Here is a 14416-nt window from a genome sequence, read left to right as displayed (position 1 = left end):
CTGTTATCACCCAGTTACACTGAACCTCTTTGCTCCATGGCATCATGGGCTGCTGAATCAGATTTTTGCATGATTGGGAGGTTTAATTTGGCACAGAGGGCACCAGTGGATGGAGCTATTGCGGAGTAGGGTTGTTGGATAAGATGAAGTGTATGAATGTTCATTCTTGGATCCCCTCATTTTACACCGTATCCTGGCATCTGCATTAATGCCCTGAAGCAGCAATAATGTGAAAAGAACACTCTGGACTCCTTTTTTTCCCCCTGAAAGTTTTTAATCACTTTATCTTTTGATTTATAACAGTATATTAGCTTTCATCACAAGTTGTGGGTACTGCTTGCCAATGTCAGCCAGAAATAAAGGGGTCAGCTACTCCCTATCCCTAAAATGAATATAACCGATCACAATAAAAATCAAGCCGGACAATGCTGTCCTTCCCCACAGAAACATTAGCTCCAACTTTGCCTTTTCCTACAGTGAGTAAATGGGGGAACCTCACATCATGTCCTGAAGGTCGTCAAATTTGGGCTGTTTCAGATGGGGTAGGAACTAGGGTCCAACAATTGTCCGGGGTACAGTAGCTTTAGGTAGCAACTTGGTTCTGGTAATCCTAGTATTTTTCAGAATGTGTTGAATACACTTGGTCTGATTCTTACTTACGCTTAGGCCCTTTACTCCACTCGGGAAGTGTAAAATAAGCCTTAGTGTAAATGAGAATTGGGCATGTTGAATTTTGAGTTCAAAAATTGCAGGTGTCATCTCTCTTTTTAAACCCAGTGCTTGCTCTCTCTTGTAATAACCCTCCAAGAAGCTGTCACTTTATCCTGTACTCAAATCCCCCAGAAGCTTCTACCTGCTCCCAGGATAGACCCTTTCTTGGGTGCTTGTACAGCACCATGACCTACTCCCATGCTCCTTGCCACTTTTTCTGAGGGACAGCACTGTACTTCATCTAACTTTTTCAAATAAGGAGGTATTTTGGGGGGTTTCAGTTTTGATGGGCTACAGATTACGATGTGTAGTTTTGAAGCATTTAGGGTTCATGGTTCAGACTGAAAAGACAATTCAATATTTTCCTGTGTCCTGGTACCATCACAGGCTTTTTGATTTGAGGGGCCCGAAAATGTAACCACTGAGGTTATAGTAATGATAGATAGCAAGATTTTACAAGTTTAGAAATAAGATCTACTTATTGACCCTTACACTAATGAAGTAAAATTACATAATTTTAAAAAAATCAAGGTTTCCCCCTCCCCCTCCGAGTGAATGGGCAAGTAGAGCTTTGTAAGGTTGTAATAATACTTCCCGGTGTTGCTGCACTTTTTTTAGGATTGCAAACACATTTTGAACCTCAAATATACCTCAGAAGTACATATCCCCATTTTAAAGTTAGGCAAACAGAGGTGAAATGATTTGATCAGAGTTGCACAGAGTGGAATAGATCCAGGAATAAATCTCGAGTTCTGACTTGCCGTTTTAGGCTCTTAACTGCTAAACCACATTGCTGCTTCTACTGTAGGCTGTGACTGTTTCCACCGGTTAACTCTTTAGTGAAGTCAGAGATGCTGAATATCAGCATCAGTGTTTTAAGAAAAAGTATTTGTGGTAAATTTTGCTCTTACTGCAGTGTTACTATTACTGCATAGATTTTATCCAAATGCCAATGGGTGTGGCAGGAGGAGGGGGGGGAAATTTAGGAATCCTTGACTTTAAAACAACCAGTGTTAAAAATAGCTTGCCTTTTGACACCCTGCTCCAGTTCTGAAGGGAAGGGTGGCTCTCTGGCACAAGTGATGCATGAATAAAGTAGATGTGCAGGCTCTGCTTTGGGATTTTAATTTTTTTTTGTTTGTTTTTTCTCATTTCATTGCATCTTAGGACACTTGTGTTTTGAAGAGCACAGGTTAAACATCGCTGGCTGTTTCAATTCTGCTCTCTAGGATAGACTGGATTGTGTGCAATGAGAGGTGCTGGCCAGTGAATTTCTGAGCATCTGGCCAGCTCTAACAAAAGGGAAAAAACAAAAAATGGAGTCCTTTGTTTTTGTGAAATCCCTCAAAAATGAGAGAGACATGTGTTTCAGAGCTGAAGACCCTGCTAAATACAGCCACTACTATTTAGAAACAGATAATGAAAACCACAGGAAAAAATCTAGAGGCATAGAAAATACATTCCCTGGGAATGTATGGGTGGGAATTTTTTGCATATTTAGAGCTGTGGAACAGATAGATTTAGAGGTAGGAGTGGATTCTTTTGGCTCTGTGCTTCCTACATTAATTCCTTCTGTAGCCATGATGAGATCATGGTTTTGTCAGATTGTAATTGGTCAGTGCAATTTTGGTATTGACACAAACTGGGCTGAGGAGCACTGAAGTTGCGATGAATGGGTTGTTTTGGTGAGATTGCTCACCACTGTTCTAGCCAGTTCCATTGTTTTGACAACTGCAGCGACACGGGAAATACGTGGAGTTGAGTTAGGAACAGTGTTCAGAGCAAATGATTGTAACCTCTTTAGGTGACATTAGACGGTTTCAAGGGAAAGGCTTTAAATGCACGTTTCCCTTTCCTTCTCTCCTCTTGCTATCTGCAGTGGCATAGATGCTTTGTTAATGGAGTGCTGGCCATCACATTGCCTACGGCATGGTTAGAGCCCTGAGAAGATTTACATTAATCAAACACAAGCAGGCAGTGTAGCGTGAAGAAATTTCTATCCTGCTAGCGCTGCTCAGGAACCTAATTAGGTTATTGGGGCAGAAAAAGAAAACAACCCCTCCATCCCACTACTACCTTCTTTCCCTAGGGCTGAGCCTGTCATATAGCCAAAAAGGCAGCGAGCTTGTTGCCCTCTGTGTGGACCTGCTGATCTCTTTCCAGAAAAGAGAGAGGATTTTATTCCCCTTCTTCTCTTGAAAACAATAGGGAAGGTCCATTCTTCCGAGAAGAATTCTGTGCTTTCAGGTATCATTGTGTGTGGGTGCCTTTAAAAATGTCTGTAAACAAAATAAACCATGTGATATGCGTGTGGGGGAAGGCAGGGCTGTGTGTGATAAGACCCCGCAGCCCTATTTGGGTTTTTTTAATGAAATGATGCACTTGTACATTTCATTCAGTTACCATGCTCCATAGAGTGATCTGATGCTTCCTTTTTTATATCCCTCTTGGTCCCAGGACATGCTGAGTTTTAAACCCCAGCTCTCCTCCTTTGTTGCCCTGCTGCATGCATTCTCCCAGAGAAGTATATAGATGCTGTTCTCTGCCTGTCCATTAGTAGCGCAGTGTTGGGTCTCTGTTGATGATGGGGGGAGATGGGAGAGAAGAGGTGGAGTTTATTCCCATCCCTCAGATGGTTAGTAAAATAATCAAATGCCTTTCCAGGAATGTCAGATGAGCATTTTTTTTAAAAAAAAGGCAAAAACCAGAGGTAGCTTGGAGAGGACTTGGGCCTGATATTCTATTCCATGATAACGAGCCTTTCGAGATCTCGCTTGTCTGCTGTTTTGTCCTGTGATCCAGGTAATGTCTGGAAGCCTTTGTTCCCTCTTGCTCTGTTATATGAATGTGGTGAGAGACTAGAAGATAGCATTTCTGAGTGCTGGGGCAGGGTGGGGAAGGAATGTTCCTGTAATATTGATGAGAATTAACTGTGCATGAAATAACCCTTTCCCCTTTATGTTGTGATCCTGCAGTTGCTCTTTTTGTGTGTGTTGGTTTTTAATTTACCATTTAAATACACTAATTTTGAAAATGCACACCTTAGTCTCTGCTTGAGAACAAAGGTTTTGACAGCTAGAAAAGATGTCTTGCAAAAAATGCAGGCAGCCCTATCCTTGTCAGTCCTATCCTTGTCAGTCCTCAATGCTGAACGGCTTGCAAGCCCTTTTGCATGCTAGCAGCATCCTCCTTTCCAGCATTTGTGATCTACCTGAAGTGAGATTTGATGATCTAATGCTTTTGGACAGCAGTGATGAATTACTTCCCACTGAGTGCTTGCGAAACCATTTTAGAGGAGGAGGAGGTGGTGGTGGCGGCGGTGGTGGTGGTGATGTTTTGAATGTTTTCCTATAATATTTCCATTTTTGTGTCTATAATTGGGACTTTTTTTGTTGAAAACAAAAGCAGCAATGTAAGAGAGCTGAGCTGACAGTCTCTGTTCAGGGCGATGCTGCTGCTACAGAATTCATACAGCATTAATCTGAATAATTTTACCACTTATTCGGTGTCTAATGTCAGCACCATCGTGCGGATGAAGACACTACTGTCTTGCTTTGTGATGGTGTTGGGAGGTTCATTGTATCCATTTGATCTTATCTGTTAATGTATGGATGTTGGGATTAGATGTGAAGAGTGAAGATGGTGTGAAAAACACGTCACTGCATTTCCTTTGATGGAATATGCTATAAAAGAGGCACTTAGCTTCTGTCCAGAAAGGGAACTTTCCAGAAAGGCAATGTTTTAGGTGGCCCTGGCATGAAGAGGCAGCTCTGAGAAGTATTGGGACATGATCCTGAGTGTTGTTGCAAGCTCTGTTCTCTCACTGAAGTCAGTGGGAGTTGAGAGTTCTTAGCACTGCACTGGTCTGGGTTTTAAATAAGAAATGCTGAGGACGAATATACTCTGCCAAGCTGGGGCAGAAACAACTTGAAGCAGACACTGCGATTTTTTTTCAAATGGTTTGATTATCTCCATCCTGCTGACTCGAGTCTTGAGGAATGTAACTGCTCCCACCTCTCAACAGCTGGTATATTTCTCAGGAATAAGGCTTTCTTTTAAGATGGCTTCACAGGAGAACTTGGGGCAGGGCGAAGAGAATATTCACATACAAATGTCCTTAGAAGTACTGTATAATTATACTTTAGCTGTTATATAGTCATATGCTTTCTGAGCATCCCAAAGTATGTTACTATAATCTCATTGCTTTATTATAGACTGGTTTCACTATTTTCCACCCTTCCCAACTCACAACAGAAGACACTGGACTTGATCCTGCAGTGAAACCAGAACCTGTTTGGTCTAGTTTCTGACAGTAGTTTGTCGCTGTAAGAACAAATTAGGGTGACCAAGTGTCCCGATTTTATAGGGACAGTCCCGATTTTGGGGTCTTCTTATATAGGCACCTATTACCCCCCACCCCGTCCCAGTTTTTCACATCTGCTGTCGGTCACCCTAGAACAAACTGAAGGGGAATATGGAATGTAAGGGAGCAAGGCCTTGCTTAAATATACCTGGAGAATTTGCACTCTTCACGCATGCAGTATGCTGTGCCTCATTTTGCTTCTTGACCTCTAGCTCGGGCTGCATTTCAGTGGTGTGGAAGATAGAAGGGTTGCATATTATGTGCATTTGTTTTGGTTCCTTTGGGTTTGTAGGAGCTATACAAAAATATAAGATACCAGAGAGAGCCACTGTTGTCTGTATAGTTCAGACAGAAATTTAGTTTTCCAGCATAAGCTTGGGTTTTTTCCTTCACCCTACTTTACCTCCCTTTGCCAGAGCTAAGAGAATCTGTCTAAAACTTCTCATGTGGTCTTGTGCCAGGGTAGAAATTTTTCTGGAAAGTTTTGAAGTAAATAGGATGAGACCTTAGTGGGATTAAAAAGAGATGTAATTCACTTCTGAAAAATGCTTTTTTTTCCCCTTCTTTTATTGGTTTATATCTCAAATGTTGTGGCTTACAAATGACATTCTCATTTACACTCTCTCTCTCCCTCAGTGGTTGCATCTTTGCTAGCCAGCTTTGTAGCATCAACTCAACGCCAATGCAATTTAACCAGTAGTAGAATGGGCTGCAAATCAAGTTGTATCTGAGACTTTCTACAATTGTCAATAACTTGGACCCAGTAGAGTGGAAGCTGCAGATAGGACTGAAGTGTTACTACCCACACTGTAGGTTAGAGAGCACTGTGGTCATGATTCCCAAGACTGTCTATGCTGTAGATTCTGCTGGTGGAGCAGTATGTGTCCAGTTTCTTTCCTAGTGTAAATGAGGCCACTGTGGAGCTCTTTGCCTTGGGCTAGTTTTGGACACATGATGTGTAGATTAGTTATTGCTGCAGGCGAATGTTAGGAGTCTTGCAAAGGTCATGAAAGTGCATGCCATCCGTTCAACGCAGGCAAATGAGCATGGTTTGACAAATGGGTTAAGGCTTGGGGGGAGGGGCTTGGGCATGGTGGTTGAGGATGCTTTTTATTTTGGTTGCCCTTTGGCTGAAAAGAGACAGTCCTGGGTTGGCTGGCGCAAATTCTGATGTTCCAGCATTGAGGTGCCAAACCAATAACCTACATTAACTATTGGAACAAACGGCTAAGAGAAGTGATGGATTCTCCATCATTTGATGTCTTCAAATTCAGACTTTGATGCCTTTTTGTCAAGGCTGTGGGGCTCAATACAAGAGTAACTGGAGGAAATTCTGTGGTCTGTGTCGCACAGGAGGTCAGACAGTATGAGCTAATGGTCCCTTCTGGCCTCGAAACTTGGCTCTATGAGTTAAGGTGTCGTTGAGCTACTTCACGCTGTTTTTGTCGAAGTTCCCAAACCAAAGGAAATGTTCCAGTTGAATATTTGCATTAAGATGTAGTTAAGGTAGATGTACCTCTATAATCTCCCGAGGGGGGAACGACGACAACTTTTTAAAATGAAGTTTTCTAAAAATAAAAACAAGTATCTAAAAGACCATAAATACAAAGATAAAGTCACACTTTGAAAATGGAAAGTATATAAATATTACTATAATTTGGCAACCCTGGGAAATGGTGTTTTTCAGGTGTATAATCAGTGCCTAGATATAGGATAGAGGAAATAGAGCTGAGTCTGCTATGTCGGCAAGCTTTCTGAGCTGAAAAGTCCCTCTACAGAGGGGCCTAATCCTGCTCCCATTGAAATTCATTGCAAAACTCTCATTAATTTCAGCGAGAGCAAGCTAGGGTTGCCAGGCATCCGGTTTTCTACCGGAATGCCTGGTTGAAAAGGGACCCTGGTGGCTCTGGTCAGCATTGCTGACCAGGCTGCTAAATGTCCAGTTGGCAGGGCTAAGGCAGGCTCCCTGTCTGCCCTGGCTCTGTGCAGTTCCTGGAAGCGGCAACATGTCCTTGTGGCCCCTAGTCACAGGGGTGGCCTGTGGGTGAGAGTCCTGCGCAGAGCCCCCATGGCCAAGCCTACACCTGTGGGCTGCAGGGACATGTCGCCGCTTCCGGCAGCCACCTGAGGCAAGTACCACCCAGAGCCCGCACCCCTGCCCCAGCCGTGAGCTCCCTCCTGCACCCCAAACTCCTCCATGTCCAGCCCCACCCCAGAGCCCGTACCCCCCAGCCGGAGCCATCAACCCCCTACCCCAGCCTGGTATAAATGAGCAAGGGTGGGGGAGAGCGAGCGATGCGGGGGCGGATAGAGTGAGTAGGGGGTGGGGCCTCGGAAAAGGGGCACGGCCGGCCACAGGGCAAGGGTGTTCGGTTTTCTGCAGCCAGAAAATTGGCAACCCTAAGCAAGACTGGTCTGTTAGTTACTGCTTTGAGTGTGCCCATCATTGGGTAACAGACCCAGATCCTCACTGGTGGCTAGAACTTTCGTGTAGGACAGATGTGATAAATGAGTCTGTTGCGTGTACTGTCTGTGTGTGGTTTTGTTCTGCCATAGGTATGTATATTTACTATACCAACTGACGAATGATGTGTTTTCAGGGACAGATTGTCAAAGGGGATTCAGACTTGCCTTTACTTTTGTGCACACAATCACAAAAGCAAAATTTGATATTTAGAGACCGTGTATAGAAAATGTGGCTTTCAAAAGATGGTGTATTACGTGTGACATGTTTTCTCCTTCCCTTCCAACCCATGTCTTTGCTGTTTTAAAAGCTGTCTTCACACTTGTTGCTAGTTTACCACAGCCACAAATAAGATACAGCATTAATAAGGAAACTCGGCTGTGTCTCTAATGAAACACGAAAGCTGCATGATACACTGGGGCAACATGACTGATCTCCAAGCCCTTGTGCATGTTGGGTGGAAGCAAATCCCATGGCATTTGAACGCTTTAGATTTCCAATGATTGGTTTAGCAGAATAAAACCCTGTGTGTAGGCCGGGTGCTGGTGGAGAAGTAGCAGAGGCGTGTCTCCCGTGAGCCAGCTTTGTATTGCAATTATTGTCAGGCAAAGCAAACCTTTCATTTCAGCAGTAATTAACCTGCCTTTCTCAACTGTAGCTAATTTTGACTGCCTGGCCCTGTCTTCTAGAGGAACTTAGTTGCGTTGTGGTCCTTGTGCAGTGGGGTCATCTGTGGTAGTAAGAATTTTTAAATTTTTTCTTATTAATGGATACTGGAGGGAGAAAAATGCAACAAAAGATACTGGTTGCGTTCCTCAGAGGTGTAAATTGGGCTTTTCCTCATGAGCAGAAACTCACGGTGCCAAGAAGTGCAAATGGAAAAAGGCTTTCTTCAGAGCCTTTCTATTAGGAACAAACCAGATACTACAGAATTCTCTTCTAGTGTCAAGAGGTAAGTAGGGGGTATGAATTCTGTAGGTCTGAGAATCTTTGCCTAAGAAAGCACAGTCTTTACTCCTGGATTTGAAGGGCTTGGCCCTCTTACCTTATTGGTGCAATATGCAATGCAATGGATGCTTGTAGCAAATGGACAAGTCTTGTGGATGCTTGACCACCAGTTCACAGTGTCATAACCTCTCTCTTGACTACAGCAATTTCTTTCAGGTAAAATAATTCTAAGAAAGTGGCTTTCCTTTTTGAAAATAATTGATCATGTGTGTTTAATTCATTTTGTCACCCCCTTCCATGTGTTCGTTCTCTCAGTTGGAAAAAAGGTGAGCCAGTAACCCATGACTGGTCACCCCTTTGCCTAACCCCAGCATGTGCTCCACAGACTGGGGTAGTCCACTGACCACAGTTTGGGAGCCTCTGCTCCAGAATGTTTTCAGAATAGAGTTTCGCTTTGGGTCTCTGATGTATCATTTTCCCTAGATGAACCTGACACTGTTGCTTGAGTCTCTTGTTTTCAGGCTTCATTTATAAAGCCGCAGGGATGAGGGAAAACTGAGCAGTTGGTTACATTACTGTCTCTTGTATTTTGTAGTTATGGGTTGTGTTCTGTATAGCTGTTCCTACCCAATAGTGCAGATACTAGACAATAGCTGTCCTTGTGCTAGTAAAGGACTGTAACTTCAAGCCCTGTAGCTGGGAAACTGTGATGCTTCTAAACCTTGGAAGTCCGGCACGAGTGGAAGAATAGTATTTGGTGCTGAAAATATTTCTGATTAAAATGTCCCCTCCCATTAACAGAATTTCTACAGTGACTAAAAGCTCTCTCGCAGGGTCCTGGCTTCAGCAGTAGAACAGTACAAAGGCCACATTGAGAATAGCTGCTGGGGAAACCCTTCTTCCTTGCCTGCCCTGTAAATGCAGTTCTTTTTCCATGAAAAGCCCTGACATCAGCTCTTGGAAAAATCCAAACGCTTGTGTCATGGAACAGAGTTGAGGCACTTGGCTGGCGTGGTACTGAATGGCTGAACTGTGGATGAAACTTCACTAGAGATGCTTTCTCCTCCCCTCCCCTAACCCGTACTGCTCTGAGAAACATTAACCCACACATTGGAAAGCTGCCCAGAAAGAAGAGACTAAGAGTGGCTGCAAAATTGCAATAACTTATCAGTATTTTCTGGACACTCACCCCCGCACTAGCCCCTCTCTCCTTCTCCACTGGTTATACACCTCTTTGAGAGCTGAATACATCTAGCTACACTGTTGTTTCTCAAAGCTGGCAAAAGACATCCCACCAGCATTGTTAGTATCTTTCATATAGCTCCTGGTGTGGAAACCAAGGCATTGTTTTCTTTTTACATGAAGTTCTTGAAGAGCACTGATGCCTCCCTTCTGTTCTTTCATGCTTTTTTTTTTTGCTTTTTTTTTCTTTTGCGTGTTCTGTTTCTCCCCCATGCGCCCCCCCCCCCCCAAATCTGCTGGCAGCTGCAGAGAGAGAGCTTGCCAAGGTCTGTGGCACTGCTGCACAGCAATGGACATTCTTCCCACCCCCAGCGTGCGCCAGTTTAACCACTTTCTCAGAGTTGCCAGCAGCATTGTTTGTGAAAATCCCAAACGTTCTGCACCTAGTTATCGGAGACGATACCTCGCTGTGGTGGTAGGGTGCTCTTACTAGTATTGCTGTCTGGACTTTTTCCTGTGGGGAGTCCCGACCTTTTGGGAATCTCTCCTTTTTGATGATCCACTGGAAACAGTCATGTAGCTTTCAAAGCTCTGGGGAGAGCGTATTTATTGCCTTTGACTTTTGATTGACTTCTGCTTATTTCGTTCCTGCCCAGTTTTGCTGCCAAAACAATACTAGCATCCATTGGTGGAGACTCTTTTTAACTTTACTCATCATGGGCATTTCAGGAAAGCTATTGGTGGATTTTTATAGTTTGCCTGTCACTATGATAGTGAGGTGCTTATTTCTGAAACTTAAAAAAATAAAAATGCATAAACTACCCTCAGTGGCATAACATGAAAAGATCGCTGCAGCAGCCCACAGGAATGTTACCATATTAAAGCAAAACACAGTGGAATCTAAAACTAAAAATATTATGAGCCAAATCCTGAGATCTTTACTGGCTTTCTACTTGGGCAAAATTCCCTTTGGAGCTGATGGGATCATGTGGGGGGAAGAGTATCATGTGGGGTCAGCACAAGGGGACCGAACTAGACAGGCTTTCCGGCCTTCTTCAGTCATTAGTTTCATATGTTCCTGCATTGAAGGTGGAGATTAGATCCATTCACAGAGCTGCCAGTAATCTAAAGCTAATAATGCCATGAGTGATTCTTCCATGAGTCACTCTGTCAGCTGTGGCTGCTGCTCTGGACTCCTACTAAAATAACATGCATGTTTTTCTTTATCAGCCAGTTCAGTTTCCCACCCCCTTGCTGCAAGTGTACCAGATCTCTATATAGTTGCAAGGGGTCCTAGCTATGTGTACCACTTGGCCACCCTTTCTAGCTCAGTTTCTTCTCTGCAGCCTGCATTTGACAGCCCTTGTCCTCAAGGGCTGTCAGATTTTGTTCAAGAGAAGACTTCATGGTTCCCACAGCTCTAAGCAGAGCACAACATTTTGTTGGTGATGGTGGGAAAGGGGACACTGCGCCTAAGAAACTGATCTCTAAATGGGTACATTCTAAGCCATAGATGGTTTCTGCACTGGGTCAGTGGTGTCTAGTGAAAGTAACCTAGATAAGCTGATATGGTCACAGCAGGGGTTTGTGAGTAGTGCAGTGAAATGCCATATTACTCTCTGCATTCTCTCTTGGTTTCTAATAGCTGGCCACTTGCCACATCTGCATTTCTCTCTGTCCGCCTGTCATTTGCAATCTCATCAGTTCCTCTTACTCAGCCATCTCTCTCGTACAGAACATGTTCGCCCAATTTTGTTGCGACAGAGGACTGCCTTTAGCTGTATGTTAAGGTCATAATGGTGCTGCAGTAGTTCAGGTCGTATGGGCATTCTTGTATAAGCCTTGTCTTCTCAGGGCTTTGACATTCAGCAAACAAATGCCTTCCTCAGTTTAGAGAGAGAGACTGTGTAAAATGTGAAGAGCGCACACCCATTTTTTTAATGGAGATCTATTCTGAAAAATTACTATGAAATGGCATCACAGTCTTCCATGTTTGTTTGTAGCTCAAAGACTCCAGTTCAAATGTGCTCAGTTTACAAGTTAAAATACAGGTTTCAGAGTAGCGGCCGTGTTAGTCTGTATTCGCAAAAAGAAGAGGAGGACGTGTGGCACCTGAGAGACTAACCCATTTATTTGAGCATGAGCTTTCGTGAGCTACAGTTAGTCTCTAAGGCGCCACAAGTCCTCCTTTTCTTTTTAAGTTAAAATCTAGCTTTTTCTGACCACCAGCACTGTAAACTCAATCTGGGGTCTGAGAGTCAAATTTGAAGTGTCTGATGAAGATGGTGCAGGCTGTTCAGTGGTCTGGCATGGGTGGGGGCGTGGGTGTGAGAGAAATTTTAGTCCAGCTGTTAAATCTTAATTACCAGATCTGTCGGTGCATACATGAGCCAGAACAGAATCCAGCTACCTCTCTGAGCTACAGTTGCTCTGCAGGACGAAATGGAGGAGACAGCACTAAAAACTTACTGTTTTGTTACTAAAGTCAGCAGATTCAACTCCTAAATATCTACCAAGATCCCATTATTGACTAATAATGCCCAGTGATAACCTGCTATTGGGTAACAAGGTGCCATTTTAAATAGCCTCTTTTTAGAGCAGAACCACTCTTGGAGGTGGCTTTTTTTGTGTGTGTTTTTTTCCTTTCAGCACTTACTCTCATGAAAAAGTAAGATGGCTTTATGATTTTTTTTTTCCTTTCCTTCCTGTTTAAGGTTCTGTAAAAAGCAGCCTCTTTTTCTAAATGACTACTATAAAGTAACCACGATGCTTTCAATACAACTATTCTTCTCCTAATTAAAGATTATTTCTGTCAAGCAAGCAGTTTTTGCTTATCCCTGTTGAGCAAATTGCATGTTATAAATTACTCATACCAGCACAAGCTGTAATAATTTTGATTGAAATCCTGCAAGCAGTAACTTTACACACAAGCTTAACTTTAACCATGTGAGTAGGCCGAGTGAAGTAAATGAGGCTAAAGTTATGCAAATGCATATGTGTTTAAGTTTGGGGCCCAAGTTCGAATAAAAATTTCTCAGTTTTTGAGAAAGCAGGTACTAAAATCTTGCTAGAAATCAAGCTGGAATAAAACCCAACATGGTTCTGTGAACAATGTGCTATTTATGGCCTGATATATTTTCAACCTTCAGGGCTAGAATGGAATGCTTTGTACTGTTGGAAAGCTGGGAATCCTTCCTAGCCCTGGTGTGTTTTGACACACAATCTTAAAACTATTATTTTTCTCTTGGCTTAGGTGGTGGTTTTTAGGCACTGGTCCAGTGCAGAGTGGGGGTGAATGTGTGAGTGAGAGAGATACTTTAGAGCAGTGTACTTTTCAGTCTCTAATATTACAGGTTGTGTATTTTTGTTCAATTTGCTTGTTACTTAACTTATTTTACTTAACATACTTATGGCTGATAAAGGCATACTTTTAATAGTCTGACATGTTAAGTCAAATAAATCAAGTGATTTTTTAAATGTCTTGCAAATGAAATTTGATATAGTTCTTAATCACTTCTGGTATTTGGGAGTCGTAGAGAGAGCAGAACGACTAGTTTGAAAATGTGCTGATGCACAACGGCACATCAGACAAAATGTCCACAAAGGTTTTTATCAGTTAGATTTGGAGTTGAATCTCCAGCTGTTAGCCTCAGCCTGCAGTGGGTTTGCAAAGGTAGGTGAAATGCACAATCTACTGTGTTGTTTGAGCACAAGGGGGTAAGTTCAAGGTGAGCTTTCAGCACTACCTCTGAACAACTTTTTGGCTTTTGTGGGGTGAAGGGTGAACATCAAATAAAGATTGAGTTAAAGCATGTGAACACTTGCTGAATACCTGCCCATTGTGGTGGGCATCTGGCAGAGAAATAAGATTATATTAATCACTCAGAGCTTTATCTTTTTCTCTCAGTTAAGCACCATTCCTCCCTTTTTCCCTGAAAGAGAAATCTTTCTGACTCTTCCTGGTGCATGCTTGAAGGTACCTCAGAGTGCAAGAAAATCCCGAGAACTGCTGGACCAGGATCCCATGCAGATATTCCAAATCGTACTGCATCACGTGGCAGCTCTGTCTGCATCATTGTGGAATCTCTTGATGTACTTTCAATATGCATCATTTCTCAGTCTAATTTTTTATACTGTGGCTGTTACCATAGTACAGAAGTGATTTGGTATTTAAGCATGGAAGGATATCTTCAGCAAACCAAGAAATGCTAGGAGTTATTCACAGGGGGAGCATGTGGGACGAGGAGAAACTTCGCCTGTGCTGAATGCTCCCCAAGTCTGATTACTGAATGTCTTAAACTCCGAAGATCTCTTCCATCCCTTAATTTCTGTGGTTCTATAATTCAGTGGTCTGGAACTGCTTCAGGGCTCGTTGAGAGTTTGTTCTATAAGGAAGATTATCTCTGGTTCAGCTCTAACACATAGCTGAACAAAGACCAAGTTCCTATCCAGTCCCGTTCTGTCGGCTGGACTAGACACTTCTGAAGTAAAGTTCAGTAATTCAAGGCAGAAATGTAGTGATTGTACACTGGAGGAAAGAACCTTGAGGTCTCCTCGTCTCTCCCTGTATTTCTACAGAATTTGCTGGGTACGTACGCAGAGACTTGTGAGAGGCTTCACTGTGATCATGACCTGCTGCCTGCCCTGCTTTCCTCTCCTTCTCTTCCCCCCCCCCCCCTTTTTTTTTTTTTTTTTGAGGAAAAAGAAACTCAGGAAATTGGCTTGCAGCCAGTGGCTGGGGAGCTTCC

At 43.1% G+C, this 14416-nt stretch overlaps 1 protein-coding gene across 3 annotated transcripts in view; it reads left to right on the top strand.

Moving 5' to 3' along the window:
• ARHGEF12 (Rho guanine nucleotide exchange factor 12) overlaps positions 1-14416 on the top strand; it is a 103163-nt gene that overhangs the window by 22764 nt on the left and 65983 nt on the right. The window contains exon 1 of one of the 3 annotated variants that reach the window (XM_084611962.1): positions 3438-3513. The exons of the other annotated variants lie outside the window; for them this stretch is intronic. The gene's annotated coding sequence lies outside the window, so the exon portion shown is untranslated. Of the gene's footprint in view, positions 1-3437; positions 3514-14416 lie in introns of those variants that run through there. 3 annotated transcript variants of the gene reach the window in all.

Source organism: Lepidochelys olivacea, assembly GCF_965140295.1.
Source record: "Lepidochelys olivacea isolate rLepOli2 genome assembly, chromosome: 22".
Classification (NCBI taxonomy): Eukaryota; Metazoa; Chordata; order Testudines; family Cheloniidae; genus Lepidochelys; species Lepidochelys olivacea.
Note: the sequence above shows the minus strand (reverse complement) of the source record. Positions and strands in the feature narration are given on the sequence as shown.